At 41.8% G+C, this 25771-nt stretch overlaps 9 non-coding genes across 9 annotated transcripts; all 9 read left to right on the top strand.

The window, feature by feature from the left end:
- Positions 1-729: 729 nt before the first annotated feature.
- Positions 730-817, top strand: trnap-agg (transfer RNA proline (anticodon AGG)). Its single transcript is given in 2 exon segments — positions 730-765; positions 782-817. It is a non-coding gene; the product is annotated as a tRNA-Pro (tRNA).
- A 3042-nt stretch (positions 818-3859) lies between these two features.
- Positions 3860-3947, top strand: trnap-agg (transfer RNA proline (anticodon AGG)). Its single transcript is given in 2 exon segments — positions 3860-3895; positions 3912-3947. It is a non-coding gene; the product is annotated as a tRNA-Pro (tRNA).
- A 3043-nt stretch (positions 3948-6990) lies between these two features.
- trnap-ugg (transfer RNA proline (anticodon UGG)) lies at positions 6991-7078 on the top strand. Its single transcript is given in 2 exon segments — positions 6991-7026; positions 7043-7078. It is a non-coding gene; the product is annotated as a tRNA-Pro (tRNA).
- Positions 7079-10094: 3016 nt separating this feature from the next.
- On the top strand, positions 10095-10182 carry trnap-ugg (transfer RNA proline (anticodon UGG)). Its single transcript is given in 2 exon segments — positions 10095-10130; positions 10147-10182. It is a non-coding gene; the product is annotated as a tRNA-Pro (tRNA).
- Positions 10183-13200: 3018 nt separating this feature from the next.
- Positions 13201-13288, top strand: trnap-ugg (transfer RNA proline (anticodon UGG)). Its single transcript is given in 2 exon segments — positions 13201-13236; positions 13253-13288. It is a non-coding gene; the product is annotated as a tRNA-Pro (tRNA).
- A 3018-nt stretch (positions 13289-16306) lies between these two features.
- On the top strand, positions 16307-16394 carry trnap-ugg (transfer RNA proline (anticodon UGG)). The gene is given in 2 exon segments: positions 16307-16342; positions 16359-16394. It is a non-coding gene; the product is annotated as a tRNA-Pro (tRNA).
- A 3019-nt stretch (positions 16395-19413) lies between these two features.
- trnap-ugg (transfer RNA proline (anticodon UGG)) lies at positions 19414-19501 on the top strand. The gene is given in 2 exon segments: positions 19414-19449; positions 19466-19501. It is a non-coding gene; the product is annotated as a tRNA-Pro (tRNA).
- Positions 19502-22519: 3018 nt separating this feature from the next.
- On the top strand, positions 22520-22607 carry trnap-ugg (transfer RNA proline (anticodon UGG)). The gene is given in 2 exon segments: positions 22520-22555; positions 22572-22607. It is a non-coding gene; the product is annotated as a tRNA-Pro (tRNA).
- Positions 22608-25644: 3037 nt separating this feature from the next.
- Positions 25645-25732, top strand: trnap-ugg (transfer RNA proline (anticodon UGG)). The gene is given in 2 exon segments: positions 25645-25680; positions 25697-25732. It is a non-coding gene; the product is annotated as a tRNA-Pro (tRNA).
- Positions 25733-25771: the final 39 nt, after the last annotated feature.

Raw genomic sequence — 25771 nt, 5'->3', positions numbered from 1 at the left:
ATCCACTCCTTGATGCAACCCTTGTCCCAAATTTGCTCTCAATATAAAAAACAACAAATTTGGTACCGACGGTAGCGGCCGCGTGGTCTAATGGATAAGGTGTCTGACTTCGATTATAACTGTCATCTTATCAAAAGATTGCAAGTTCGAGTCCTGCAGTGGTCAGCTAACGCGCCGCGTGAAATATTATATTCTTTGTTTTGATTCTGCCTCAAAACCAACCATCTCGGACAGTCACTCACCTTAGTAAAGGAAGGCTGTTTGCTTTAAGAAGCTAATGGCACATTTTCATCACTGTCGATCTGGTTGCATGGGCAAAACAAGCGGTGAAGTAGACTTTCGTGCACGTTATTTCTGTTTGAATGCAAAAAGTAGGGGATGGATGTCTGACTTTGCAGTAAATAGGGGACAAGGTGACTGAGAGGTTCAGGCAATGGACTGCTGATCCAGTATGCCACCAGCTTCGTCGTTATTGTGTTAAACATTTTCCCCTCGTTTTTTTTCGTCAATCACATTGAACCTCATTGCCAAATTCACCTTTTACTGACAAGGATGCAGCTCGTTGGTGAAGTAATGTCTCAAAAAATAATCACTTCATCAAAGCGAAAACATTAGCAGGACTATGGAGAGGTGGACTCATGAGATCGGTCTCTGAGAGTCAGCACAGGCACGATGGGCCGAATAGCAAACTAACGTCAGAATCTGAGAGCTACGTCCTTCACTGTCGGCGGCTCGTTGGTCTAGGGGTATGATTCTCGCTTAGGGATTATAATAATTGAAATGCGAGAGGTCCCGGGTTCAAATCCCGGACGAGCCCTGCCAACTTTTAGTAAAAAAAAACACTTCTCAGCCGGTCGACATGTGAGAAAACTGACATGTTTCAAATTAAAACGTGTGATTGCACTCCGTTGTTCACACAGCGTCAAAAAATCCTGGAGATTCCCAGTAGCAAAGTGAAACTCACCGAACGGAGTAAAGTTCATATATTTCAGATGTACTCGGCTCTGTGTCTCATTGGACAACCTAAACCCGGTTTGATTCCCGCAAATACTTGATCAGTATATCGTCCTTCCTGCACGCATGAGCTCACCTCTATTGGGATAAGCATACATTCAGCATCAATCTCAACTTCAACGTGAAACAGACTCTGCCCTGAATATGAGTGCGTCCTGTATCTCTAGCGCTGAAAAGATATGAGAAGCTGGCTTTGGATTTAGTCCCTTGGCTGCCGAATTTAAACCGTACAGGAAATCAATCCGGGGTGGCCAACCTGCTTGGTCTGATTAAAAGGCGTTCAAACCCGACATTCCAGGCATGTTATAGTGTTCTGGCCTCACCATTCGGTTCAACGTATCGGATCATAAGCACCGCTCCCATTGTCTGCTAATGGTTCTGCTGTTCCCACTAACACGTCCTCTGGTCCATCCTTTGTTACTTTATTGCCCGCTTACCACCCACTTTGCCTTTTCGCATTGTGCCATTTATTATTCAATCACTCCTACGCTCCACTGTATCACAGGCATTCCTTTTTGTCCTTCCTCGCTGCCTATTTTTTTCCAGGCGCTATTTTCGTGGAAAAATCTGTAAACTTTACATTTTTCTTAAAATATCGGAATGATCATCTGACTGAACGTGAGCCCGGGAAATTCATCCACAGAATGTTCACCGCCTGCTGAGTTTTACAGAATGCTTTGTTTTTGTTCATTGTGTTTCTGTATCCCTTTTGAGGTGATGTGCTGGTCTGCCCGGGGCATTCTCTGTCTCTCCAAAATGGTGTGCTATCAGTATCGGATCGTTATCTATCTGTTTAAAAGGTATGTGCTGTCGGTCCCGGATTTCAAATTTCAAATTTCAAAAACTGCCTTTGGAGGATGCAGGATTTTTAGTTTGTTGTGTGTTTGTGCAAGCGAGGGAGTGCGTGCAAACATTCTGCGCGAATTTACTGTGCATTTCATATCATGGGAGGAAAAATGCATTACATGCAACTTGAAGCCACACTGATTTGATTCAACACGCATTCGGGAACTGCCTGACAGGAGAAGAATCAGCTGTGGGATTTTGCTATTCCACATTTGAAAGAAGGCAAATTATATAAGTTAGAAACATAGCGATTTTAGCGAGAGCTTGCGGATGGGCTGTGTGACATGATGAGCTCCTTCCCCCTTATTTTCAAATACAAATCAAATCAAGACAAGACAAGACATGACTGACTGACTGACTTTGTTTATATAAATATATGTATAAATATTTATACATGCATATATTTACATACATTCCCTACTTTTTAACTTTCACAATAAATGTGCTTTTCTGTTCTGCCTGCATTGGCTCTATTACATTTGACCTCTTTCACAGCACACGCAGCTTCTGTCTGATCCTGCAGAAAGGCACTCGCGACTTTAAAAGATGGCCTTTGTTGCGCACATCTTACCTCGTGGCTTGTCTTACACCATGGGCTTACTGTGTTTGGGTATTTACTGTTTGCACGCCCTGATTTCCAGTGGATTTCATGCAGTCGCACATAATTCGTTCAATCAAAAATATATAAATTAAGAAATCATTATTTATTTATTTAAATCTAATCAAATTCAATTTTTTGCAATAAAATTGTAAATTTATTTATTTTCTTATTATGATAAATATATATATGTTTTAAATTGTCTTTTTGTCTGGTTTGGTTTTACTTCCCTCCCTCTTTCCTGCTTGTCTATCACCTGAGGCTTCAACAACCGTCCCAGCCCCGCGTGGTCCTGAGACCCGCGCTCATTCACGCACAGCACAATTGCATTCAGGAATGATAGAAATCCCACTTTATTCTTCTGAAAGGGAACTGCTGTTCGTGAAGTGCCATTCTACAGCTGTGTAAGAGGGATGTGCTTCCTATCCAGGATCATTCGGTGTCTGTTTCAACGGGATGGTTGTCAGTTCCGGTTCATCAATTGCCCCTTTAAAACGTATCTTCTCATTATCCAGATCATCCTGTACATTTAAAAAGGAGTGTGATTATCAGCTGTGATAAGCGAATTGTTAAACTGTTGTGTTTCAAGCTACATTGACGTTGCCTGTGTCCGTGCACATCCATATCGCAGCGCATCTGTTCATTGCTCAAAATATGCTCATGTTTTCCGATATCCACTCCTTGATGCAACCCTTGTCCCAAATTTGCTCTCAATATAAAAAACAACAAATTTGGTACCGACGGTAGCGGCCGCGTGGTCTAATGGATAAGGTGTCTGACTTCGATTATAACTGTCATCTTATCAAAAGATTGCAAGTTCGAGTCCTGCAGTGGTCAGCTAACGCGCCGCGTGAAATATTATATTCTTTGTTTTGATTCTGCCTCAAAACCAACCATCTCGGACAGTCACTCACCTTAGTAAAGGAAGGCTGTTTGCTTTAAGAAGCTAATGGCACATTTTCATCACTGTCGATCTGGTTGCATGGGCAAAACAAGCGGTGAAGTAGACTTTCGTGCACGTTATTTCTGTTTGAATGCAAAAAGTAGGGGATGGATGTCTGACTTTGCAGTAAATAGGGGACAAGGTGACTGAGAGGTTCAGGCAATGGACTGCTGATCCAGTATGCCCCCAGCTTCGTCGTTATTGTGTTAAACATTTTCCCCTCGTTTTTTTTCGTCAATCAAATTGAACCTCATTGCCAAATTCACCTTTTACTGACAAGGATGCAGCTCGTTGGTGAAGTAATGTCTCAAAAAATAATCACTTCATCAAAGCGAAAACATTAGCAGGACGATGGAGAGGTGGACTCATGAGATCGGTCTCTGAGAGTCAGCACAGGCACGATGGGCCGAATAGCAAACTAACGTCAGAATCTGAGAGCTACGTCCTTCACTGTCGGCGGCTCGTTGGTCTAGGGGTATGATTCTCGCTTAGGGATTATAATAATTGAAATGCGAGAGGTCCCGGGTTCAAATCCCGGACGAGCCCTGCCAACTTTTAGTAAAAAAAAACACTTCTCAGCCGGTCGACATGTGAGAAAACTGACATGTTTCAAATTAAAACGTGTGATTGCACTCCGTTGTTCACACAGCGTCAAAAAATCCTGGAGATTCCCAGTAGCAAAGTGAAACTCACCGAACGGAGTAAAGTTCATATATTTCAGATGTACTCGGCTCTGTGTCTCATTGGACAACCTAAACCCGGTTTGATTCCCGCAAATACTTGATCAGTATATCGTCCTTCCTGCACGCATGAGCTCACCTCTATTGGGATCAGCATACATTCAGCATCAATCTCAACTTCAACGTGAAACAGACTCTGCCCTGAATATGAGTGCGTCCTGTATCTCTAGCGCTGAAAAGATATGAGAAGCTGGCTTTGGATTTAGTCCCTTGGCTGCCGAATTTAAACCGTACAGGAAATCAATCCGGGGTGGCCAACCTGCTTGGTCTGATTAAAAGGCGTTCAAACCCGACATTCCAGGCATGTTATAGTGTTCTGGCCTCACCATTCGGTTCAACGTATCGGATCATAAGCACCGCTCCCATTGTCTGCTAATGGTTCTGCTGTTCCCACTAACACGTCCTCTGGTCCATCCTTTGTTACTTTATTGCCCGCTTACCACCCACTTTGCCTTTTCGCATTGTGCCATTTATTATTCAATCACTCCTACGCTCCACTGTATCACAGGCATTCCTTTTTGTCCTTCCTCGCTGCCTATTTTTTTCCAGGCGCTATTTTCGTGGAAAAATCTGTAAACTTTACATTTTTCTTAAAATATCGGAATGATCATCTGACTGAACGTGAGCCCGGGAAATTCATCCACAGAATGTTCACCGCCTGCTGAGTTTTACAGAATGCTTTGTTTTTGTTCATTGTGTTTCTGTATCCCTTTTAAGGTGATGTGCTGGTCTGCCCGGGGTCATTCTCTGTCTCTCCAAAATGGTGTGCTATCAGTATCGGATCATTATCTATCTGTTTAAAAGGAATGTGCTGTCTGTCCCGGATTTCAAATTTCAAATTTCAAAAACTGCCTTTGGAGAGTGCAGAATTTTTAGTTTGTTGGTGTGTTTGTGTAAGTGAGAGAGTGCGTGGAAACGTTCTGCGCGATCTTACTGTGCATTTCATGGCATGGGAGGAAAAATGCATTACATGCAACTTGAAGCCACACTGATTTGATTCAACACGCATTCAGGGACTGACTGACAGGAGAAGAGTCTGCTGTGGGATTTTGCTATTCCACATGTGAAAGAAGGCAAATTATATAAGTTAGAAACATAGCGATTTTAGCGAGAGCTTGCGGATGGGCTGTGTGACATGATGAGCTCCTTCCCCCTTATTTTCAAATACAAATCAAATCAAGACAAGACAAGACATGACTGACTGACTGACTTTGTTTATATAAATTTCTGTATCAATATTTATATATGCATATATTTACATACATTCCCTACTTTTTAACTTTCACAATAAATGTGCTTTTCTGTTCTGCCTGCATTGGCTCTATTACATTTGACCTCTTTCACAGCACACGCAGCTTCTGTCTGATCCTGCAGAAAAGCACTCGCGACTTTAAAAGATGGCCTTTGTTGCCCACATCTTCCCTCGTGGCTTGTCTTACACCATGGGCTTACTGTGTTTGGGAATTTACTGACTGCACATCCTGATTTCCAGTGGATTTCATGCAGTCGCACAGACTTCGTTCAATCAAAAATATATAGATTAAGAAACAATTATTTATTTATTTCAATCAAATCAAATTCAATTTTTTGCAATAAAATTGTAAATTTATTTATTTTCTTATTATGATAAATATATATATGTTTTAAATTGTCTTTTTGTCTGGGTTGGTTTTATTTCCCTCCCTCTTTCCTGCTTGTCTATCACCTGTGGCTTCAACAACCGTCCCAGTCCCGCGTGCTCATGAGAACCGCGCTCATTCACGCACAACACAATTGCATTCAGGAATGATAGAAATTCCAATTTATTCTTCTGAAAGGGAACTGCTGTCCGTGAAGGGCAATTCTACAGCTGTGTAAGAGGGATGTGCTTCCTGTCCAGGATCATTCGGTGTCTGTTTCAACGGGATGGTTGTCAGTTCCGGTTCATCAATTGCCCCTTTAAAACGTATTTTCTCATTATCCGGATCATCCTGTACATTTAAAAAGGAGTGTGATTATCAGCTGTGATAACCGAATTGTTAAACTGTTGTGTTTCAAGATACATTGACTTTGCCTGTGTCCGAGTACATCCATATCGCAGCGCATCTGTTCATTACTCAAAATATGCTCATGTTTTCCGATATCCACTCCTTGATGTAACCCTTGTCCCAAATTTGCTCTCAATATAAAAAACAACAAATTATGCACCAACGGTAGCGGCAGCGTGGCCTAAAGGATAAGGTGTCTGATTTCGATTGTAACTGTGATGTTATCAGATGATTGCAAGTTCGAGTGCGGCAGTGGTCAGCTATCGCATTTTGTGAAATTTTATATTCTTTGTTTTGATTCTGCCTCAAAACCACCATCTCGGACAGTCACTCACCTGAAGTAAAGGAAGGCTGTGTGCTTGAAGAAACTAATGGCACATTTTCATCACTGTCGATCTGGTTGCACGGGCAAAACAAGTGGTGAAGTAGATTTTCGTGCATATCATTTCTGTTTGAATGCAAAAAGTAGGGGATGGATGTCTGACTTTGCAGTCAATAGGAGACAAGCTGACTGACAGGTTGAAGCAATGGACTGCTGATCCAGTATGCCCCCAGCTTCGTCGTTATTGTGTTAAACATTTTCCCCTCGTTTTTATATTCAATCACATTTATCCTCATTGCCAAATTCACCTTTTACTGAAAAGGATGCAGCTCGTTGGTGAAGTAATGTCACAAAAAATAATCACTTCATCAAAGGGAAAACATTAGCAGGACGATGGAGAGGGGGACTCATGAAATCGGTCTCTGAGAGTCAGCACAGGCACGATGGGCCGAATAGCAAACTAACGTCAGAAACTGAGAGCTACGCTCATCACCGTCGGCGGCTCGTTGGTCTAGGGGTATGATTCTCGCTTTGGGATTATAATAATTGAAATGCGAGAGGTCCCGGGTTCAAATCCCGGACGAGCCCTGCCAACCTTTTGTCAAAAAACGACTTCTCAGCCGGTCGACATGTCAGAAAACTGACATGTTTCAAATTAAAACGCGTGATTGCACGTTTTAACACACAGCGTCCAAAAATCCTGGAGATTCCCAGGAGCAAAGTGAAACTCACCGAACTGAGTAAATTTCATGTTTCTCAGATGTGCTCGGCTCTGCGTCTCATTGGACAACATAAACCCCGGTTTGATTCCGGCAAATACTTGATCAGTGTATCTTCCTTGCTGCACGCATGAGCTCACCTCCATAGGGATAAGCATACATTCAACGTCAATCTCAAATTCAACGTGAAACAGACTCTGCCCTGAATATGAGTGCGTCCTGTTTCTCTCGCGCTGAAAAGATGTGAGAAGCTGGGTTTGGATTTAGTCCCTTGGCTGCCGAATTTAAACCGTGCAGGAAATCAATCCGGGGTGGCCAAGACGCCTGGTCTAATTAAAAGGCGTTCAAACCCTACATTCCAGGCAGGTTATAGTGTTCTGGCCTCAACATTCGGTTCAACGTATCGGATCATAAGCACCGCTCCCATTGTCTGCTAATTGTTCTGCTGTTCACACTAACACCTCCTCTGGTCCATCCTTTGTTACTTTATTGCCCGCTTACCACTCACTTTGCCTTTTTGCATTGTGCCATTTATTATTCAATCACTCCTACGCTCCACTGTATCACAGGCATTCCCTTTTGTCCTTCCTCGCTGCCTATTTTTCCAGGCGCTATTTTCCAGGAAAAATCTGTAAACTTTACATTTTTCTTAAAATATCGGAATGATCATCTGACTGAACGTGAGCCCGGGAAATTCATCCACAGAATGTTCACGGCCTGCAGAGTTTTACAGAATGATTTGTTTTTGTTCATTGTGTTTCTGTATCCCTTTTAAGGTGATGTGCTGGTCTGCCCGGGGTCATTCTCTGTCTCTCCAAAATGGTGTGCTATCAGTATCGGATCATTATCTATCTGTTTAAAAGGAATGTGCTGTCTGTCCCGGATTTCAAATTTCAAATTTCAAAAACTGCCTTTGGAGAGTGCAGAATTTTTAGTTTGTTGGTGTGTTTGTGTAAGTGAGAGAGTGCGTGGAAACGTTCTGCGCGATCTTACTGTGCATTTCATGTCATGGGAGGGAAAATGCATTACATGCAACTTGAAGCCACACTGATTTGATTCAACACGCATTCAGGGACTGACTGACAGGAGAAGAGTCTGCTGTGGGATTTTTCTATTCCACATGTGAAAGAACGCAAATAATATAAGTTAGAAACATAGCGATTTTAGCGAGAGCTTGCGGATGGGCTGTGTGACATGATGAGTTCCTTCCCCCTTATTTTCAAATACAAATCAAATCAAGACAAGACAAGACATGACTGACTGACTGACTTTGTTTATATAAATTTCTGTATCAATATTTATATATGCATATATTTACATACATTCCCTACTTTTTAACTTTCACAATAAATGTGCTTTTCTGTTCTGCCTGCATTGGCTCTATTACATTTGACCTCTTTCACAGCACACGCAGCTTCTGTCTGACCCTGCAGAAAAGCACTCGCGACCTTAAAAGATGGCTTTTGTTTCCCACATCTTCCTTCGTGGCTTGTCTTACACCATGGGCTTACTGTGTTTGGGAATTTACTGACTGCACACCCTGATTTCCAGTGGATTTCATGCAGTCGCACAGACTTCGTTCAATCAAAAATATATAGATTAAGAAACAATTATTTATTTATTTCAATCAAATCAAATTCAATTTTTTGCAATAAAATTGTAAATTTATTTATTTTCTTATTATGATAAATATATATATGTTTTAAATTGTCTTTTTGTCTCTGTTGGTTTTATTTCCCTCCCTCTTTCCTGCTTGTCTATCACCTGTGGCTATCACCTATCAGTCCCGCATACTCATGAGAACCACGCTCAATCACGTACAACACAATTGCATTCAGGAATGATAGAAATCCCACTTTATTCTTCTGAAAGGGAACTGCTGTCCGTGAAGGGCAATTCTACAGCTGTGTAAGAGGGATGTGCTCCCTGTCCAGGATTATTCGGTGTTGTTTCAACGGGATGGTTGTCAGTTCCGGTTCATCAATTGCCCCTTTAAAACGTATTTTCTCATTATCCGGATCATCCTGTACATTTAAAAAGGAGTGTGATTATCAGCTGTGATAACCGAATTGTTAAACTGTTGTGTTTCAAGATACATTGACTTTGCCTGTGTCCGTGTACATCCATATGGCAGCGCATCTGTTCATGACTCAAAATATGCTCATGTTTTCCGATATCCACTCCCAAATTTGCTCTCAATATAAAAAACAACAAATTATACACCGACGGTAGCGGCCGCGTTGCCTAAAGGATAAGGTGTCTGATTTCGATTGTAACTGTGATCTTATCAGACGATTGCAGGTTCGAGTCCGGCAGTGGTTAGCTATCGCGCTTTGTGAAATTTTATATTCTTTGTTTTGATTCTGCCTCAAAACCAACCATCTCGGACAGTCACTCACCTGAAGTAAAGGAAGGCTGTGTGCTTTAAGAAGCTAATGGCACATTTTCATCACTGTCGATCTGGTTGCACGGGCAAAACAAGTGGTGAAGTAGATTTTCGTGCACATTATTTCTGTTTGAATGCAAAAAGTAGGGGATGGATGTCTGACTTTGCAGTCAATAGGAGACAAGGTGACTGACAGGTTGAAGCAATGGACTGCTGATCCAGTATGCCCCCAGCTTCGTCGTTATTGTGTTAAACATTTTCCCCAATTTTTTTATTCAATCACATTTATCCTCATTGCCAAATTCACCTTTTACTGAAAAGGATGCAGCTCGTTGGTGAAGTAACGTCACAAAAAATAATCACTTCATCAAAGGGAAAACATTAGCAGGACGATGGAGAGGAGGACTCATGAAATCGGTCTCTGAGAGTCAGCACAGGCACGATGGGCCGAATAGCAAACTAACGTCAGAAACTGAGAGCTACGTGCATCACTGTCGGCGGCTCGTTGGTCTAGGGGTATGATTCTCGCTTTGGGATTATAATAATTGAAATGCGAGAGGTCCCGGGTTCAAATCCCGGACGAGCCCTGCCAACCTTTTGTCAAAAAACGACTTCTCAGCCGGTCAACATGTGAGAAAACTGACATGTTTCAAATTAAAACGTGTGATTGCACTCCGTTGTTCACACAGCGTCCAAAAATCCTGGAGATTCCCAGGAGCAAAGTGAAACTCACCGAACTGAGTAAATTTCATGTTTCTCAGATGTGCTCGGCTCTGCGTCTCATTGGACAACATAAACCCCGGTTTGATTCCGGCAAATACTTGATCAGTGTATCTTCCTTGCTGCACGCATGAGCTCACCTCCATAGGGATCAGCATACATTCAACGTCAATCTCAAATTCAACGTGAAACACACTCTGCCCTGAATATGAGTGCGTCCTGTTTCTCTCGCGTTGAAAAGATGTGAGAAGCTGGGTTTGGATTTAGTCCCTTGGCTGCCGAATTTAAACCGTGCAGGAAATCAATCCGGGGTGGCCAAGCTGCCTGGTCTAATTAAAAGGCGTTCAAACCCTACATTCCAGGCAGGTTATAGTGTTCTGGCCTCAACATTCGGTTCAACGTATCGGATCATAAGCACCGCTCCCATTGTCTGCTAATGGTTCTGCTGTTCACACTAACACCTCCTCTGGTCCATCCTTTGTTACTTTATTGCCCGCTTACCACTCACTTTGCCTTTTTGCATTGTGCCATTTATTATTCAATCACTCCTACGCTCCACTGTATCACAGGCATTCCCTTTTGTCCTTCCTCGCTGCCTATTTTTCCAGGCGCTATTTTCCAGGAAAAATCTATAAACTTTACATTTTTCTTAAAATATCGGAATGATCATCTGACTGAACGTGAGCCCGGGAAATTCATCCACAGAATGTATACGGCCTGCTGAGTTTTACAGAATGCTTTGTTTTTGTTCATTGTGTTTCTGTATCCCTTTTAAGGTGATGTGCTGGTCTGCCCGGGGTCATTCTCTGTCTCTCCAAAATGGTATGCTATCAGTATCGGATCATTATCTATCTGTTTAAAAGGAATGTGCTGTCTGTCCCGGATTTCAAATTTCAAATTTCAAAAACTGCCTTTGGAGAGTGCAGAATTTTTAGTTTGTTGGTGTGTTTGTGTAAGTGAGAGAGTGCGTGGAAACGTTCTGTGCGATCTTCCTGTGCATTTCATGTCATGGGAGGAAAAATGCATTACATGCAACTTGAAGCCACACTGATTTGATTCAACACGCATTCAGGGACTGACTGACAGGAGAAGAGTCTGCTGTGGGATTTTGCTATTCCACATGTGAAAGAAGGCAAATTATATAAGTTAGAAACATAGCGATTTTAGCGAGAGCTTGCGGATGGGCTTTGTGACATGATGAGTTCCTTCCCCCTTATTTTCAAATACAAATCAAATCAAGACAAGACAAGACATGACTGACTGACTGACTTTGTTTATATAAATTTCTGTATCAATATTTATATATGCATATATTTACATACATTCCCTACTTTTTAACTTTCACAATAAATGTGTTTTTCTGTTCTGCCTGCATTGGCTCTATTACATTTGACCTCTTTCACAGCACACGCAGCTTCTGTCTGACCCTGCAGAAAAGCACTCGCGACCTTAAAAGATGGCCTTTGTTTCCCACATCTTCCTTCGTGGCTTGTCTTACACCATGGGCTTACTGTGTTTGGGAATTTACTGACTGCACACCCTGATTTCCAGTGGATTTCATGCAGTCGCACAGACTTCGTTCAATCAAAAATATATAGATTAAGAAACAATTATTTATTTATTTCAATCAAATCAAATTCAATTTTTTGCAATAAAATTGTAAATTTATTTATTTTCTTATTATGATAAATATATATATGTTTTAAATTGTCTTTTTGTCTCTGTTGGTTTTATTTCCCTCCCTCTTTCCTGCTTGTCTATCACCTGTGGCTATCACCTATCAGTCCCGCATACTCATGAGAACCACGCTCAATCACGTACAACACAATTGCATTCAGGAATGATAGAAATCCCACTTTATTCTTCTGAAAGGGAACTGCTGTCCGTGAAGGGCAATTCTACAGCTGTGTAAGAGGGATGTGCTCCCTGTCCAGGATTATTCGGTGTTGTTTCAACGGGATGGTTGTCAGTTCCGGTTCATCAATTGCCCCTTTAAAACGTATTTTCTCATTATCCGGATCATCCTGTACATTTAAAAAGGAGTGTGATTATCAGCTGTGATAACCGAATTGTTAAACTGTTGTGTTTCAAGATACATTGACTTTGCCTGTGTCCGTGTACATCCATATGGCAGCGCATCTGTTCATGACTCAAAATATGCTCATGTTTTCCGATATCCACTCCCAAATTTGCTCTCAATATAAAAAACAACAAATTATACACCGACGGTAGCGGCCGCGTTGCCTAAAGGATAAGGTGTCTGATTTCGATTGTAACTGTGATCTTATCAGACGATTGCAGGTTCGAGTCCGGCAGTGGTTAGCTATCGCGCTTTGTGAAATTTTATATTCTTTGTTTTGATTCTGCCTCAAAACCAACCATCTCGGACAGTCACTCACCTGAAGTAAAGGAAGGCTGTGTGCTTTAAGAAGCTAATGGCACATTTTCATCACTGTCGATCTGGTTGCACGGGCAAAACAAGTGGTGAAGTAGATTTTCGTGCACATTATTTCTGTTTGAATGCAAAAAGTAGGGGATGTATGTCTGACTTTGCAGTCAATAGGAGACAAGGTGACTGACAGGTTGAAGCAATGGACTGCTGATCCAGTATGCCCCCAGCTTCGTCGTTATTGTGTTAAACATTTTCCCCAATTTTTTTATTCAATCACATTTATCCTCATTGCCAAATTCACCTTTTACTGAAAAGGATGCAGCTCGTTGGTGAAGTAACGTCACAAAAAATAATCACTTCATCAAAGGGAAAACATTAGCAGGACGATGGAGAGGGGGACTCATGAAATCGGTCTCTGAGAGTCAGCACAGGCACGATGGGCCGAATAGCAAACTAACGTCAGAAACTGAGAGCTACGTGCATCACTGTCGGCGGCTCGTTGGTCTAGGGGTATGATTCTCGCTTTGGGATTATAATAATTGAAATGCGAGAGGTCCAGGGTTCAAATCCCGGACGAGCCCTGCCAACCTTTTGTCAAAAAACGACTTCTCAGCCGGTCAACATGTGAGAAAACTGACATGTTTCAAATTAAAACGTGTGATTGCACTCCGTTGTTCACACAGCGTCCAAAAATCCTGGAGATTCCCAGGAGCAAAGTGAAACTCACCGAACTGAGTAAATTTCATGTTTCTCAGATGTGCTCGGCTCTGCGTCTCATTGGACAACATAAACCCCGGTTTGATTCCGGCAAATACTTGATCAGTGTATCTTCCTTGCTGCACGCATGAGCTCACCTCCATAGGGATAAGCATACATTCAACGTCAATCTCAAAAATAACGTGAAACACACTCTGCCCTGAATATGTGTGCGTCCTGTTTCTCTCGCGTTGAAAAGATGTGAGAAGCTGGGTTTGGATTTAGTCCCTTGGCTGCCGAATTTAAACCGTGCAGGAAATCAATCCGGGGTGGCCAAGCTGCCTGGTCTAATTAAAAGGCGTTCAAACCCTACATTCCAGGCAGGTTATAGTGTTCTGGCCTCAACATTCGGTTCAACGTATCGGATCATAAGCACCGCTCCCATTGTCTGCTAATGGTTCTGCTGTTCACACTAACACCTCCTCTGGTCCATCCTTTGTTACTTTATTGCCCGCTGACCACTCACTTTGCCTTTTTGCATTGTGCCATTTATTATTCAATCACTCCTACGCTCCACTGTATCACAGGCATTCCCTTTTGTCCTTCCTCGCTGCCTATTTTTCCAGGCGCTATTTTCCAGGAAAAATCTATAAACTTTACATTTTTCTTAAAATATCGGAATGATCATCTGACTGAACGTGAGCCCGGGAAATTCATCCACAGAATGTATACGGCCTGCTGAGTTTTACAGAATGCTTTGTTTTTGTTCATTGTGTTTCTGTATCCCTTTTAAGGTGATGTGCTGGTCTGCCCGGGGTCATTCTCTGTCTCTCCAAAATGGTATGCTATCAGTATCGGATCATTATCTATCTGTTTAAAAGGAATGTGCTGTCTGTCCCGGATTTCAAATTTCAAATTTCAAAAACTGCCTTTGGAGAGTGCAGAATTTTTAGTTTGTTGGTGTGTTTGTGTAAGTGAGAGAGTGCGTGGAAACGTTCTGCGCGATCTTCCTGTGCATTTCATGTCATGGGAGGAAAAATGCATTACATGCAACTTGAAGCCACACTGATTTGATTCAACACGCATTCAGGGACTGACTGACAGGAGAAGAGTCTGCTGTGGGATTTTGCTATTCCACATGTGAAAGAAGGCAAATTATATAAGTTAGAAACATAGCGATTTTAGCGAGAGCTTGCGGATGGGCTTTGTGACATGATGAGTTCCTTCCCCCTTATTTTCAAATACAAATCAAATCAAGACAAGACAAGACATGACTGACTGACTGACTTTGTTTATATAAATTTCTGTATCAATATTTATATATGCATATATTTACATACATTCCCTACTTTTTAACTTTCACAATAAATGTGCTTTTCTGTTCTGCCTGCATTGGCTCTATTACATTTGACCTCTTTCACAGCACACGCAGCTTCTGTCTGACCCTGCAGAAAAGCACTCGCGACCTTAAAAGATGGCCTTTGTTTCCCACATCTTCCTTCGTGGCTTGTCTTACACCATGGGCTTACTGTGTTTGGGAATTTACTGACTGCACACCCTGATTTCCAGTGGATTTCATGCAGTCGCACAGACTTCGTTCAATCAAAAATATATAGATTAAGAAACAATTATTTATTTATTTCAATCAAATCAAATTCAATTTTTTGCAATAAAATTGTAAATTTATTTATTTTCTTATTATGATAAATATATATATGTTTTAAATTGTCTTTTTGTCTCTGTTGGTTTTATTTCCCTCCCTCTTTCCTGCTTGTCTATCACCTGTGGCTATCACCTATCAGTCCCGCATACTCATGAGAACCACGCTCAATCACGTACAACACAATTGCATTCAGGAATGATAGAAATCCCACTTTATTCTTCTGAAAGGGAACTGCTGTCCGTGAAGGGCAATTCTACAGCTGTGTAAGAGGGATGTGCTCCCTGTCCAGGATTATTCGGTGTTGTTTCAACGGGATGGTTGTCAGTTCCGGTTCATCAATTGCCCCTTTAAAACGTATTTTCTCATTATCCGGATCATCCTGTACATTTAAAAAGGAGTGTGATTATCAGCTGTGATAACCGAATTGTTAAACTGTTGTGTTTCAAGATACATTGACTTTGCCTGTGTCCGTGTACATCCATATGGCAGCGCATCTGTTCATGACTCAAAATATGCTCATGTTTTCCGATATCCACTCCCAAATTTGCTCTCAATATAAAAAACAACAAATTATACACCGACGGTAGCGGCCGCGTTGCCTAAAGGATAAGGTGTCTGATTTCGATTGTAACTGTGATCTTATCAGACGATTGCAGGTTCGAGTCCGGCAGTGGTTAGCTATCGCGCTTTGTGAAATTTTATATTCTTTGTTTTGATTCTGCCTCAAAACCAACCATCTCGGACAGTCACTCACCTGAAGTAAAGGAAGGCTGTGTGCTTTAAGAAGCTAATGGCACATTTTCATCACTGTCGATCTGGTTGCACGGGCAAAACAAGTGGTGAAGTAGATTTTCGTGCACATTATTTCTGTTTGAATGCAAAAAGTAGGGGATGGATGTCTGACTTTGCAGTCAATAGGAGACAAGGTGACTGACAGGTTGAAGCAATGGACTGCTGATCCAGTATGCCCCCGGCTTCGTCGTTATTGTGTTAAACATTTTCCCCAATTTTTTTATTCAATCACATTTATCCTCATTGCCAAATTCACCTTTTACTGAAAAGGATGCAGCTCGTTGGTGAAGTAATGTCACAAAAAATAATCACTTCATCAAAGGGAAAACATTAGCAGGACGATGGAGAGGGGGACTCATGAAATCGGTCTCTGAGAGTCAGCACAGGCACGATGGGCCGAATAGCAAACTAACGTCAGAAACTGAGAGCTACGTGCATCACTGTCGGCGGCTCGTTGGTCTAGGGGTATGATTCTCGCTTTGGGATTATAATAATTGAAATGCGAGAGGTCCCGGGTTCAAATCCCGGACGAGCCCTGCCAACCTTTTGTCAAAAAACGACTTCTCAGCCGGTCAACATGTGAGAAAACTGACATGTTTCAAATTAAAACGTGTGATTGCACTCCGTTGTTCACACAGCGTCCAAAAATCCTGGAGATTCCCAGGAGCAAAGTGAAACTCACCGAACTGAGTAAATTTCATGTTTCTCAGATGTGCTCGGCTCTGCGTCTCATTGGACAACATAAACCCCGGTTTGATTCCGGCAAATACTTGATCAGTGTATCTTCCTTGCTGCACGCATGAGCTCACCTCCATAGGGATAAGCATACATTCAACGTCAATCTCAAATTCAACGTGAAACACACTCTGCCCTGAATATGAGTGCGTCCTGTTTCTCTCGCGTTGAAAAGATGTGAGAAGCTGGGTTTGGATTTAGTCCCTTGGCTGCCGAATTTAAACCGTGCAGGAAATCAATCCGGGGTGGCCAAGCTGCCTGGTCTAATTAAAAGGCGTTCAAACCCTACATTCCAGGCAGGTTATAGTGTTCTGGCCTCAACATTCGGTTCAACGTATCGGATCATAAGCACCGCTCCCATTGTCTGCTAATGGTTCTGCTGTTCACACTAACACCTCCTCTGGTCCATCCTTTGTTACTTTATTGCCCGCTTACCACTCACTTTGCCTTTTTGCATTGTGCCATTTATTATTCAATCACTCCTACGCTCCACTGTATCACAGGCATTCCCTTTTGTCCTTCCTCGCTGCCTATTTTTCCAGGCGCTATTTTCCAGGAAAAATCTATAAACTTTACATTTTTCTTAAAATATCGGAATGATCATCTGACTGTACGTGAGCCCGGGAAATTCATCCACAGAATGTATACGGCCTGCTGAGTTTTACAGAATGCATTGTTTTTGTTCATTGTGTTTCTGTATCTGTTTTAAGGTGATGTGCTGGTCTGCCCGGGGTCATTCTCTGTCTCTCCAAAATGGTATGCTATCAGTATCGGATCATTATCTATCTGTTTAAAAGGAATGTGCTGTCTGTCCTGGATTTCAAATTTCAAATTTCAAAAACTGCCTTTGGAGAGTGCAGAATTTTTAGTTTGTTGGTGTGTTTGTGTAAGTGAGAGAGTGCGTGGAAACGTTCTGCGCGATCTTCCTGTGCATTTCATGTCATGGGAGGAAAAATGCATTACATGCAACTTGAAGCCACACTGATTTGATTCAACACGCATTCAGGGACTGACTGACAGGAGAAGAGTCTGCTGTGGGATTTTGCTATTCCACATGTGAAAGAAGGCAAATTATATAAGTTAGAAACATAGCGATTTTAGCGAGAGCTTGCGGATGGGCTTTGTGACATGATGAGTTCCTTCCCCCTTATTTTCAAATACAAATCAAATCAAGACAAGACAAGACATGACTGACTGACTGACTTTGTTTATATAAATTTCTGTATCAATATTTATATATGCATATATTTACATACATTCCCTACTTTTTAACTTTCACAATAAATGTGCTTTTCTGTTCTGCCTGCATTGGCTCTATTACATTTGACCTCTTTCACAGCACACGCAGCTTCTGTCTGACCCTGCAGAAAAGCACTCGCGACCTTAAAAGATGGCCTTTGTTTCCCACATCTTCCTTCGTGGCTTGTCTTACACCATGGGCTTACTGTGTTTGGGAATTTACTGACTGCACACCCTGATTTCCAGTGGATTTCATGCAGTCGCACAGACTTCGTTCAATCAAAAATATATAGATTAAGAAACAATTATTTATTTATTTCAATCAAATCAAATTCAATTTTTTGCAATAAAATTGTAAATTTATTTATTTTCTTATTATGATAAATATATATATGTTTTAAATTGTCTTTTTGTCTCTGTTGGTTTTATTTCCCTCCCTCTTTCCTGCTTGTCTATCACCTGTGGCTATCACCTATCAGTCCCGCATACTCATGAGAACCACGCTCAATCACGTACAACACAATTGCATTCAGGAATGATAGAAATCCCACTTTATTCTTCTGAAAGGGAACTGCTGTCCGTGAAGGGCAATTCTACAGCTGTGTAAGAGGGATGTGCTCCCTGTCCAGGATTATTCGGTGTTGTTTCAACGGGATGGTTGTCAGTTCCGGTTCATCAATTGCCCCTTTAAAACGTATTTTCTCATTATCCGGATCATCCTGTACATTTAAAAAGGAGTGTGATTATCAGCTGTGATAACCGAATTGTTAAACTGTTGTGTTTCAAGATACATTGACTTTGCCTGTGTCCGTGTACATCCATATGGCAGCGCATCTGTTCATGACTCAAAATATGCTCATGTTTTCCGATATCCACTCCCAAATTTGCTCTCAATATAAAAAACAACAAATTATACACCGACGGTAGCGGCCGCGTTGCCTAAAGGATAAGGTGTCTGATTTCGATTGTAACTGTGATCTTATCAGACGATTGCAGGTTCGAGTCCGGCAGTGGTTAGCTATCGCGCTTTGTGAAATTTTATATTCTTTGTTTTGATTCTGCCTCAAAACCAACCATCTCGGACAGTCACTCACCTGAAGTAAAGGAAGGCTGTGTGCTTTAAGAAGCTAAATGGCACATTTTCCTCACTGTCGATCTGGTTGCACGGGCAAAACAAGTGGTGAAGTAGATTTTCGTGCACATTATTTCTGTTTGAATGCAAAAAGTAGGGGATGGATGTCTGACTTTGCAGTCAATAGGAGACAAGGTGACTGACAGGTTGAAGCAATGGACTGCTGATCCAGTATGCCCCCGGCTTCGTCGTTATTGTGTTAAACATTTTCCCCAATTTTTTTATTCAATCACATTTATCCTCATTGCCAAATTCACCTTTTACTGAAAAGGATGCAGCTCGTTGGTGAAGTAATGTCACAAAAAATAATCACTTCATCAAAGGGAAAACATTAGCAGGACGATGGAGAGGGGGACTCATGAAATCGGTCTCTGAGAGTCAGCACAGGCACGATGGGCCGAATAGCAAACTAACGTCAGAAACTGAGAGCTACGTGCATCACTGTCGGCGGCTCGTTGGTCTAGGGGTATGATTCTCGCTTTGGGATTATAATAATTGAAATGCGAGAGGTCCCGGGTTCAAATCCCGGACGAGCCCTGCCAACCTTTTGTCAAAAAACGACTTCTCAGCCGGTCAACATGTGAGAAAACTGACATGTTTCAAATTAAAACGTGTGATTGCACTCCGTTGTTCACACAGCGTCCAAAAATCCTGGAGATTCCCAGGAGCAAAGTGAAACTCACCGAACTGAGTAAATTTCATGTTTCTCAGATGTGCTCGGCTCTGCGTCTCATTGGACAACATAAACCCCGGTTTGATTCCGGCAAATACTTGATCAGTGTATCTTCCTTGCTGCACGCATGAGCTCACCTCCATAGGGATAAGCATACATTCAACGTCAATCTCAAATTCAACGTGAAACACACTCTGCCCTGAATATGAGTGCGTCCTGTTTCTCTCGCGTTGAAAAGATGTGAGAAGCTGGGTTTGGATTTAGTCCCTTGGCTGCCGAATTTAAACCGTGCAGGAAATCAATCCGGGGTGGCCAAGCTGCCTGGTCTAATTAAAAGGCGTTCAAACCCTACATTCCAGGCAGGTTATAGTGTTCTGGCCTCAACATTCGGTTCAACGTATCGGATCATAAGCACCGCTCCCATTGTCTGCTAATGGTTCTGCTGTTCACACTAACACCTCCTCTGGTCCATCCTTTGTTACTTTATTGCCCGCTTACCACTCACTTTGCCTTTTTGCATTGTGCCATTTATTATTCAATCACTCCTACGCTCCACTGTATCACAGGCATTCCCTTTTGTCCTTCCTCGCTGCCTATTTTTCCAGGCGCTATTTTCCAGGAAAAATCTATAAACTTTACATTTTTCTTAAAATATCGGAATGATCATCTGACTGTACGTGAGCCCGGGAAATTCATCCACAGAATGTATACGGCCTGCTGAGTTTTACAGAATGCTTTGTTTTTGTTCATTGTGTTTCTGTATCCCTTTTAAGGTGATGTGCTGGTCTGCCCGGGGTCATTCTCTGTCTCTCCAAAATGGTATGCTATCAGTATCGGATCATTATCTATCTGTTTAAAAGGAATGTGCTGTCTGTCCCGGATTTCAAATTTCAAATTTCAAAAACTGCCTTTGGAGAGTGCAGAATTTTTAGTTTGTTGGTGTGTTTGTGTAAGTGAGAGAGTGCGTGGAAACGTTCTGCGCGATCTTCCTGTGCATTTCATGTCATGGGAGGAAAAATGCATTACATGCAACTTGAAGCCACACTGATTTGATTCAACACGCATTCAGGGACTGACTGACAGGAGAAGAGTCTGCTGTGGGATTTTGCTATTCCACATGTGAAAGAAGGCAAATTATATAAGTTAGAAACATAGCGATTTTAGCGAGAGCTTGCGGATGGGCTTTGTGACATGATGAGTTCCTTCCCCCTTATTTTCAAATACAAATCAAATCAAGACAAGACAAGACATGACTGACTGACTGACTTTGTTTATATAAATTTCTATATCAATATTTATATATGCATATATTTACATACATTCCCTACTTTTTAACTTTCACAATAAATGTGCTTTTCTGTTCTGCCTGCATTGGCTCTATTACATTTGACCTCTTTCACAGCACACGCAGCTTCTGTCTGACCCTGCAGAAAAGCACTCGCGACCTTAAAAGATGGCCTTTGTTTCCCACATCTTCCTTCGTGGCTTGTCTTACACCATGGGCTTACTGTGTTTGGGAATTTACTGACTGCACACCCTGATTTCCAGTGGATTTCATGCAGTCTCACAGACTTCGTTCAATCAAAAATATATAGATTAAGAAACAATTATTTATTTATTTCAATCAAATCAAATTCAATTTTTTGCAATAAAATTGTAAATTTATTTATTTTCTTATTATGATAAATATATATATGTTTTAAATTGTCTTTTTGTCTCTGTTGGTTTTATTTCCCTCCCTCTTTCCTGCTTGTCTATCACCTGTGGCTATCACCTATCAGTCCCGCATACTCATGAGAACCACGCTCAATCACGTACAACACAATTGCATTCAGGAATGATAGAAATCCCACTTTATTCTTCTGAAAGGGAACTGCTGTCCGTGAAGGGCAATTCTACAGCTGTGTAAGAGGGATGTGCTCCCTGTCCAGGATTATTCGGTGTTGTTTCAACGGGATGGTTGTCAGTTCCGGTTCATCAATTGCCCCTTTAAAACGTATTTTCTCATTATCCGGATCATCCTGTACATTTAAAAAGGAGTGTGATTATCAGCTGTGATAACCGAATTGTTAAACTGTTGTGTTTCAAGATACATTGACTTTGCCTGTGTCCGTGTACATCCATATGGCAGCGCATCTGTTCATGACTCAAAATATGCTCATGTTTTCCGATATCCACTCCCAAATTTGCTCTCAATATAAAAAACAACAAATTATACACCGACGGTAGCGGCCGCGTTGCCTAAAGGATAAGGTGTCTGATTTCGATTGTAACTGTGATCTTATCAGACGATTGCAGGTTCGAGTCCGGCAGTGGTTAGCTATCGCGCTTTGTGAAATTGTATATTCTTTGTTTTGATTCTGCCTCAAAACCAACCATCTCGGACAGTCACTCACCTGAAGTAAAGGAAGGCTGTGTGCTTTAAGAAGCTAATGGCACATTTTCATCACTGTCGATCTGGTTGCACGGGCAAAACAAGTGGTGAAGTAGATTTTCGTGCACATTATTTCTGTTTGAATGCAAAAAGTAGGGGATGGATGTCTGACTTTGCAGTCAATAGGAGACAAGGTGACTGACAGGTTGAAGCAATGGACTGCTGATCCAGTATGCCCCCAGCTTCGTCGTTATTGTGTTAAACATTTTCCCCAATTTTTTTATTCAATCACATTTATCCTCATTGCCAAATTCACCTTTTACTGAAAAGGATGCAGCTCGTTGGTGAAGTAATGTCACAAAAAATAATCACTTCATCAAAGGGAAAACATTAGCAGGACGATGGAGAGGGGGACTCATGAAATCGGTCTCTGAGAGTCAGCACAGGCACGATGGGCCGAATAGCAAACTAACGTCAGAAACTGAGAGCTACGTGCATCACTGTCGGCGGCTCGTTGGTCTAGGGGTATGATTCTCGCTTTGGGATTATAATAATTGAAATGCGAGAGGTCCCGGGTTCAAATCCCGGACGAGCCCTGCCAACCTTTTGTCAAAAAACGACTTCTCAGCCGGTCAACATGTGAGAAAACTGACATGTTTCAAATTAAAACGTGTGATTGCACTCCGTTGTTCACACAGCGTCCAAAAATCCTGGAGATTCCCAGGAGCAAAGTGAAACTCACCGAACTGAGTAAATTTCATGTTTCTCAGATGTGCTCGGCTCTGAGTCTCATTGGACAACATAAACCCCGGTTTGATTCCGGCAAATACTTGATCAGTGTATCTTCCTTGCTGCACGCATGAGCTCACCTCCATAGGGATAAGCATACATTCAACGTCAATCTCAAATTCAACGTGAAACACACTCTGCCCTGAATATGAGTGCGTCCTGTTTCTCTCGCGTTGAAAAGATGTGAGAAGCTGGGTTTGGATTTAGTCCCTTGGCTGCCGAATTTAAACCGTGCAGGAAATCAACCCGGGGTGGCCAAGCTGCCTGGTCTAATTAAAAGGCGTTCAAACCCTACATTCCAGGCAGGTTATAGTGTTCTGGCCTCAACATTCGGTTCAACGTATCGGATCATAAGCACCGCTCCCATTGTCTGCTAATGGTTCTGCTGTTCACACTAACACCTCCTCTGGTCCATCCTTTGTTACTTTATTGCCCGCTTACCACTCACTTTGCCTTTTTGCATTGTGCCATTTATTATTCAATCACTCCTACGCTCCACTGTATCACAGGCATTCCCTTTTGTCCTTCCTCGCTGCCTATTTTTCCAGGCGCTATTTTCCAGGAAAAATCTATAAACTTTACATTTTTCTTAAAATATCGGAATGATCATCTGACTGAACGTGAGCCCGGGAAATTCATCCACAGAATGTATACGGCCTGCTGAGTTTTACAGAATGCTTTGTTTTTGTTCATTGTGTTTCTGTATCCCTTTTAAGGTGATGTGCTGGTCTGCCCGGGGTCATTCTCTGTCTCTCCAAAATGGTATGCTATCAGTATCGGATCATTATCTATCTGTTTAAAAGGAATGTGCTGTCTGTCCCGGATTTCAAATTTCAAATTTCAAAAACTGCCTTTGGAGAGTGCAGAATGTTTAGTTTGTTGGTGTGTTTGTGTAAGTGAGAGAGTGCGTGGAAACGTTCTGCGCGATCTTCCTGTGCATTTCATGTCATGGGAGGAAAAATGCATTACATGCAACTTGAAGCCACACTGATTTGATTCAACACGCATTCAGGGACTGACTGACAGGAGAAGAGTCTGCTGTGGGATTTTGCTATTCCACATGTGAAAGAAGGCAAATTATATAAGTTAGAAACATAGCGATTTTAGCGAGAGCTTGCGGATGGGCTTTGTGACATGATGAGTTCCTTCCCCCTTATTTTCAAATAAAAATCAAATCAAGACAAGACAAGACATGACTGACTGACTGACTTTGTTTATATAAATTTCTGTATCAATATTTATATATGCATATATTTACATACATTCCCTACTTTTTAACTTTCACAATAAATGTGCTTTTCTGTTCTGCCTGCATTGGCTCTATTACATTTGACCTCTTTCACAGCACACGCAGCTTCTGTCTGACCCTGCAGAAAAGCACTCGCGACCTTAAAAGATGGCCTTTGTTTCCCACATCTTCCTTCGTGGCTTGTCTTACACCATGGGCTTACTGTGTTTGGGAATTTACTGACTGCACACCCTGATTTCCAGTGGATTTCATGCAGTCGCACAGACTTCGTTCAATCAAAAATATATAGATTAAGAAACAATTATTTATTTATTTCAATCAAATCAAATTCAATTTTTTGCAATAAAATTGTAAATTTATTTATTTTCTTATTATGATAAATATATATATGTTTTAAATTGTCTTTTTGTCTCTGTTGGTTTTATTTCCCTCCCTCTTTCCTGCTTGTCTATCACCTGTGGCTATCACCTATCAGTCCCGCGTACTCATGAGAACCACGCTCAATCACGTACAACACAATTGCATTCAGGAATGTTAGAAATCCCACTTTATTCTTCTGAAAGGGAACTGCTGTCCGTGAAGGGCAATTCTACAGCTGTGTAAGAGGGATGTGCTCCCTGTCCAGTATCATTCGGTGTTGTTTCAACGGGATGGTTGTCAGTTCCGGTTCATCAATTGCCCCTTTAAAACGTATTTTCTCATTATCCGGATCATCCTGTACATTTAAAAAGGAGTGTGATTATCAGCTGTGATAACCGAATTGTTAAACTGTTGTGTTTCAAGATACATTGACTTTGCCTGTGTCCGTGTACATCCATATGGCAGCGCATCTGTTCATGACTCAAAATATGCTCATGTTTTCCGATATCCACTCCTTGATGTAACCCTTGTCCCAAATTTGCTCTCAATATAAAAAACAACAAATTATACACCGACGGTAGCGGCCGCGTTGCCTAAAGGATAAGGTGTCTGATTTCGATTGTAACTGTGATCTTATCAGACGATTGCAGGTTCGAGTCCAGCAGTGGTTAGCTATCGCGCTTTGTGAAATTTTATATTCTTTGTTTTGATTCTGCCTCAAAACCAACCATCTCGGACAGTCACTCACCTGAAGTAAAGGAAGGCTGTGTGCTTTAAGAAGCTAATGGCACATTTTCATCACTGTCGATCTGGTTGCACGGGCAAAACAAGTGGTGAAGTAGATTTTCGTGCACATTATTTCTGTTTGAATGCAAAAAGTAGGGGATGGATGTCTGACTTTGCAGTCAATAGGAGACAAGGTGACTGACAGGTTGAAGCAATGGACTGCTGATCCAGTATGCCCCCAGCTTCGTCGTTATTGTGTTAAACATTTTCCCCTAGTTTTTTTATTCAATCACATTTATCCTCATTGCCAAATTCACCTTTTACTGAAAAGAATGCAGCTCGTTGGTGAAGTAATGTCACAAAAAATAATCACTTCATCAAAGGGAAAACATTAGCAGGACGATGGAGAGGGGGACTCATGAAATCGGTCTCTGAGAGTCAGCACAGGCACGATGGGCCGAATAGCAAACTAACGTCAGAAACTGAGAGCTACGTTCATCACTGTCGGCGGCTCGTTGGTCTAGGGGTATGATTCTCGCTTTGGGATTATAATAATTGAAATGCGAGAGGTCCCGGGTTCAAATCCCGGACGAGCCCTGCCAACCTTTTGTCAAAAAACGACTTCTCAGCCTGTCG

The sequence above is a fragment of the Pristiophorus japonicus genome, unplaced genomic scaffold (assembly GCF_044704955.1).
Source record: "Pristiophorus japonicus isolate sPriJap1 unplaced genomic scaffold, sPriJap1.hap1 HAP1_SCAFFOLD_42, whole genome shotgun sequence".
NCBI classification, from domain to species: domain Eukaryota; kingdom Metazoa; phylum Chordata; class Chondrichthyes; family Pristiophoridae; genus Pristiophorus; species Pristiophorus japonicus.
The sequence above is the reverse complement of the archived record's forward strand: the minus strand, read 5'-3'. Positions and strand labels throughout refer to the sequence as shown.